Consider the following 6,780-nt stretch of genomic DNA (forward strand, 5'->3'; position numbering starts at 1 on the left):
AATAAAAAAAAGCCTAAATTATATGTTATTATGTTCTTAACATATCTGTTAATTCACTCTAAGTTGGCTTTTATTTTGAAATCCGGTTTCCACATCCATTCCCGTAATACTTTGAATACACAGGGAACGTAAAACAAACTGGAGGCTGGTTTGACTGCAAGTCTCGAATTGGAGGCTGGCTTGACACCAGTTGTAAGGCAGGGGTGTCCAAACTTTTTTCACTGAGGGCCACTTACTAGAAATTAGGTAAATAACCTTAACTTTAGTGTATTAAAGTGTATTAAAGATCACAAAATCACTTAAAAGTGGTCGAATATGTTATATTGTTGAATATAATTAACACTGGTAGTCCCAGGCTTCTACCTTTAAAACCCGCCACCAGCCAAATGGCTGGTAGGCTTTTAGCTAAGCTTTAGCTTCAGGCAAGTGGAAGCTAAATTGGCTAGTCATTCATATGTAAATTGGGTTGTTACCTGGGAATTCTGGAGGGAGGGGAGTGGGGGTGTGTGGATGAGGGGGTGGGGGAGCTGCTAAAAGCGGTGAGCTTCCTTTTGTGTTTCATCTTGATGCATTCTCAATCATCCAGGGAAACAAATCTCCAAAAGTCACCAACTTGGAGTGTTTCAGTTTGCCATCTTAGGGAGAAATCAACACACATGGGTGTATGTCCTTTGTTGCTGAGATTTATTGATAAAAACAGTACAAAAAAATCAACCATTTGTACACATTTTTACAAATAATTATAAAAAGTGAGTGAGTACATTTCAACATTTTCAGCAATCACTCACAATCCTGGCACTGCCATGGTATCTGTAGTCTGCATTTACCTTGGCTTGGCTTCCTGATCAATTGTCCACTACCAAAAGGAAGCCAAGCCCTGTGATCACACCTTGTTTTGTTGTAAAGGGTGGCAGGGCTTGGCTTCCTTTTGGTAGTGGAGCATTGATCAGTCGTCCATTGTGGCATCAATGTGATCACACCTTGTTTTGTTGTAAAGGGTGGCAGGGCTTGGCTTCCTTTTGGTAGTGGAGCATTGATCAGTCGTCCATTGTGGCATCAATGTGATCACACCTTGTTTTGTTGTAAAGGGTGGCAGGGCTTGGCTTCCTTTTGGTAGTGGAGCATTGATCAGTCGTCCATTGTGGCATCAATGTGATCACACCTTGTTTTGTTGTAAAGGGTGGCAGGGCTTGGCTTCCTTTTGGTAGTGGAGCATTGATCAGGAAGCCAAGCCCTATATATATGATACAATCTCACTACACTTAGCCTAATCCTTCATTGCCCTGAAGAATTCTGTGGTGTACGGACCTCCTCTCCAAGGAAAGAAAATGCAGAGAAGACTCACCACTCAGCAGGCCTTGGAAATGATCCTGAGGGAAGTCGACCCTTGTGACTCGGATGGAGAAGACCTACAAGTTCAGCCGGATTCGGACTCAGAGCTGTCTGATCAGTCTTCCGGTTAGTTGCATTTCATGTTATTTCCTATTTCATTTCAAATAAGTAAGTGGATGTAGTTTGTAAGTAAGATATTTCAGACATTATTCTGATACAGAGGAGGAGATACTGGACCTTCCCATTGCTCACAATTTGAATTTGTTCACACTGCAGATGAGGAGACTGCTTCTGCACCTAAAAAGAGAGCTTGTTTGGGGACTGAGACAGCGAAAGATGGCACAGTGTGGCGTGAAGAACAGGTGGGGACCTGTCTCCCTTTCACCCCAATAGAAGCGTACGCTGCAGATGGAGAGCCAACGGCTAAGGCCAGGAGAAATATCACGAGTCGCCTTCGGAGCTTCCTGTGTTTCATCACTCTTGACATGCTTCGTAGCATTCAAGAATGGACTGTTCAACATGCACAGCAAACGGAGCATGTTCATTGGTTCATGGACCTCCCTGAACTAATGGCATTTATTGCAATTGTCATCTTGCGGGGGGTTACCAGGGTTCCATCTCTAAATGACTGCTGGTCAGCAAACCTGGGAAACCCACAGATAATTGGAACTATGGCACGAAACCGCTTCCAAGAAATCATGCAACACCTACGCTTTGATGACAAGTCCACCCGCAGTGATCGAGCAAAGACTGATAAGTTCGCTGCAATTTCCAGTTTGTGGGGATCATTTGTCACCAACTGCATCACGTGCTACAACCCTGGTCTACATATCACCGTTGATGAACAGCTTTTCCCATCAAAGACTCGGTGCAGTTTCCTGCAGTATATTGCAAGTAAGCCGGACAAGTTTGGGATCAAGTTTTGGGTGGCTTGCGACCTAAAATCCAAGTACATTTGCAATGTCTTCCCATATCTTGGCAAGGACCCCAGTCGTCCCACTGGGGAGAGACTTTCTGAAAATGTAGTAATGAGGCTGATGGAACCATTCCTAGACAAGGGCAGAAATGTTACCACGGACAATTTTTTCACATCGCTTTCACTTGCGCAAAAACTTCTTAGACGGAAAACCACCATCCTCGGCACAGTCAACAAGATTCGCAGGGAAATTCCTCAATCCACTAGACAGACAGATCGCAATGAATTCACCACTCAGGTATGTTGCAGGTCTTTTGTGGTTCTATGTTTATGTGTTTCATTGTGTGTAAAAGTGCTATGGAAATAACAATTTATCTTATTTCTTAGGTGTTTTCAACCTCTGCTGCCACGCTGACGGCGTATGCGGCCAAACGGAAGAAGACAGTCTATATTCTTAGCAGCATGCACGGCGTGGTTCAGACTGATAACACTACCAAAAGGAAGCCAAACACTGTCTCCCTTTACAACAAAACAAAGTGTGGCGTGGATGTGATGGACCAGATGGTTCGGGAGTACACTGTCCGCAGAGGAACACGGCGCTGGCCAGTTGCCGTGTTTTATAACATGATTGACATGGCAGCACTGAATGCACATGTGCTGTATCAAGCATGCTCCGGGACGAAGGAAAGACGGGTGGACTTCCTGGTGGAGCTTGCAAGGGAGTTAGCTCACTCTCATGTAGCTGCGAAGAAGGCAAGAAAAGAACAGTTGCCTTTGACACAACCCTCCACACCGAGCCCTGGAAAAAGAGCCATGTGTCAGGTCAAACACAATTGCAAGAACAATCATGCCACTGTGCGATGTGTTCACTGCAACAGATACACATGTGGTAAATGCAGACTACAGATACCATGGCAGTGCCAGGATTGTGAGTGATTGCTGAAAATGTTGAAATGTACTCACTCACTTTTTATAATTATTTGTAAAAATGTGTACAAATGGTTGATTTTTTGTACTGTTTTTATCAATAAATCTCAGCAACAAAGGACATACACCCATGTGTGTTGATTTCTCCCTAAGATGGCAAACTGAAACACTCCAAGTTGGTGACTTTTGGAGATTTGTTTCCCTGGATGATTGAGAATGCATCAAGATGAAACACAAAAGGAAGCTCACCGCTTTTAGCAGCTCCCCCACCCCCTCATCCACACACCCCCACTCCCCTCCCTCCAGAATTCCCAGGTAACAACCCAATTTACATATGAATGACTAGCCAATTTAGCTTCCACTTGCCTGAAGCTAAAGCTTAGCTAAAAGCCTACCAGCCATTTGGCTGCTCTCCGGGTTTTAAAGGTAGAAAAGCCAAATGGCTGGGCTCTGGGCCTTCCTAGTGTTAAAGGCAAAACTGCCTTCATCACAGCTTTCCATAAATGGATCTTTATTGATTCATTCAAAAAAAGCTTTGGTAGCTCATTTTCAGAACACCAGCCTCAGATTTCTTCTTAGACAGAAGATTTACAGCACAGAGGAAAAAACAATAAAGGGGAAAATAGGACGGGTAAATTTCAAGTTTGTTATTTAAGTTATTAAGCTTAGCAACACACCTATTAACATTAGTTTGAAACGGTTAACATTAACAGACTGAACTGGACTTAATAACAGGAGTGCATATAATCTTAGTAAATTATTGTGGTGAGTATCAGATGCGCTGGGTATGTAAATCGGGCCATCCAGCTGCGATGCTGATTCGACGTCACTCGTGCCAAAAATCTGGACAAATGTCACTTGATCAAGGAGCAGATCTGCATCAGATGAGATCAGCTGACTACGTGTGTGTGCTGTGCAAAAAATGTTTTTGAACATTAATAAGTTGTCTTTGTGCACATATTGTTTACAGATATCAGACTGCAAAGAGCGCTACAGAGAGTCAACATTTCACCAGTTGTCAGTGGGTGAGTTTTATAATTTGTGTCCTAATTTAAATAAAAAATAAATGCAAAGAAACTAGAGAATTTTGCCATGAATTATTCAAAATTTTTAGATTTTTTTGGGTTAACCTTCTAGATTGACAAGTTTAGCCCATTACACAAAAAGTTTGGACACCCCTGATCTATAACATTGACAATCAGAACATGGCTATCCAACACTTTGTTTTTACTCTGCATTTGTGTAAATACTATTCTAATAGATATTGTATGTTCATCTAGGAACAGCATGATGTAAATACAAGACGGGCCCTCGTCCTTCGTGCACTTCCTGTGTACCTGCGTGAAGATGCCTCCACATTATTCAGGACTTGTGATGTAAGTGTACTGGCCTCAGCATCAACCCCTTTGCCTAGCTGTTCAGTCGAACATATGACATCGCCCAGAACTCAAGGAGAACCAGGGTGTATATCAGGAAGGAGGTTCAACATCTGACTTGTTTTCTCCCACATATCAACTATTGTTGAATAAGATTGCAAGAAGATTGTTACGCATAAACATGAAAATAGTTGAAAGATTATTAAACAAAAACAAATCCACAGATAAAAACTCCCTTTTAAAATTCAAGTGTTCTATTTTTTTGGAGGTGCCATGTTGTGGTCAGAAATGTTTGGTAAATAACAAAAACAAATATCTTGGCATATATTTATTATTGAAAGCATTTATTTAAACATATGTTTTGAAACCAAACCCAAATTAAGATTATTGTAATGCATCATGATGTATCGCCATATCAAATTAAATCGTTGACATTATAATCCTAAAAGAAACGTGCGACTTGTGAAGATTCACACCTCTAATCAATAGCATGATTTGTGTCCTTGTGGGGCTGAACTCATTCTTGTATTATTTTTGTTTTGCAGTCAGCAGATGGTCCAGACCTCACTGACACTCCTGTGGCTCTGCTGTCCGTTGTCACGGATGACACTACTGATTCGGCCCTCTTCAGTCCCGAAAGCATCTGCATTGTCGTTGAGGATGAAATACTTGTGAATGGTCCCACAAATCTGGCTGAGTCATTTCTCCTGCTCTTTAGGTACATCTATGCACTAGACCTACAATACCCAAAGAAACTTGAGCTTACATTCACATTTATCCAGAAGGTTGTGATGTGCCTTGAGGACAAACCACTGAAAGGGCATCTACTGATGCTGAAGAATGATTTGTTCAATGAGTGAATCACTCAGAATGGGCTACTTGTTGAGCTGAGTATTGAGGAAGCTTTTTTTTTTGTTTTTTTTCCTAATCATTTGGCTTTTCTACTTCAAATTTAAAGTGAATGACTGCTCATTTTGTGTACTATTCATGTTTAATGTTGTGTTGCCTAATACCTTAATGCACTACCTGATGTTTGTTCCCAGTTATGTACAGTTGTATAAACCAGTACAAATCTGGATGCCTCATTTCTCCTGCTTTTTGTTCTGTGCACTAGACCTACAATACGCAGACTCTCGAGCTTTTATTTACATGTATCCAGAAGGTTGTGATGTGCCTTGAATACAACAAACCACTGTTAGGTCGCTTACTGATGCAGAAGAATTTGTTCAAGTGAATCACTTGGAATAGACAACTCGTTAAGCTAAGTATTGAAGGTTTTTCTTTTTTTGTTTTGTTTTACTTATACCATTTTTTTTTTTTACCATTTGCCTCTTCTACCTCACATTTAAGATGAATGACTGTTCAGTTCATGCACTATTCATGTTTAATGTTCTGTTGCCTAATACATAAATGCACTGCCTTGATGTTTGTTCCCTATAAGTACAGCAGTGGAAACCAGTACTGTTTTTTTTTTTTTATGTATTTTTAAAAAAGAAAGTGAGCTGCAGCTGTCAAGGTACAGTAAGTGTTAAATGCCTCAATGTTCTAATAGCTGCAATTGCTGTTAATACTGAAAATGTTATTGAATTTTAGAATTGAGATGGAGACCCTTGGAGTCTTTTTCTCTTGTTTTATTTATTAAGCACTTTTTTATGAGTGAGCTCTGTTGTTTGTGCCTTTTTAAAAGCACATTGTGTTTAATAAAAAGTTGTTAAATTGGTAGTGTTGTTACTTTCATGTTTTCTAACACTTTTAGCTGATTATAATTTACTGGGCAAACAGTTATTTGTAAGTGTATTTCCCACAGTATTTTAAAAATATTGAAGATTTTAAGTGTTATTTCCCATATTATAAGTTAGAAAATATGAAAAAGTTTGAGTTTATTTCCAACATCGTATGAGTTGCAATATGTAAAATATTTTGAGTGTATTTTCCACCTTAATTAAGTTGAAAAATATTGAACATTTTGAGTTTATTACTCCCTAATTATAAGTTGAGGAATATCAACATTTATGAGTTAACATTGAGGTAATTTAAGGCAACTGCAACTATAATTTTTATTTTAGTTAAACTTAAAACTTTTAAAAACATCACTAAAAAATTGCTGTGTAATCTGTTACACAACAATTTTTGAGTTCTGTGAACTTATTAGGTTTTACAGTGTACCAGAATCAAAAAATAAAGGGTATGTCTGGAATTTGAGAAAATATTGTGCAGCTCAGGTGATAA

The 6,780-nt window shown here is 39.8% G+C and overlaps 1 long non-coding RNA gene across 1 annotated transcript; it reads left to right on the forward strand.

The window, feature by feature from the left end:
* Positions 1–3,920: 3,920 nt before the first annotated feature.
* On the forward strand, positions 3,921–5,334 carry LOC112430865 (uncharacterized). The gene is made up of 3 exons (XR_003022214.2): positions 3,921–4,200; positions 4,456–4,551; positions 5,097–5,334. It is a non-coding gene; the product is annotated as an uncharacterized LOC112430865 (long non-coding RNA).
* The last annotated feature ends 1,446 nt before the right edge of the window (positions 5,335–6,780 follow it).

Source organism: Maylandia zebra, linkage group LG19 (assembly GCF_041146795.1).
Source record: "Maylandia zebra isolate NMK-2024a linkage group LG19, Mzebra_GT3a, whole genome shotgun sequence".
Lineage (NCBI taxonomy): Eukaryota > Metazoa > Chordata > Actinopteri > Cichliformes > Cichlidae > Maylandia > Maylandia zebra.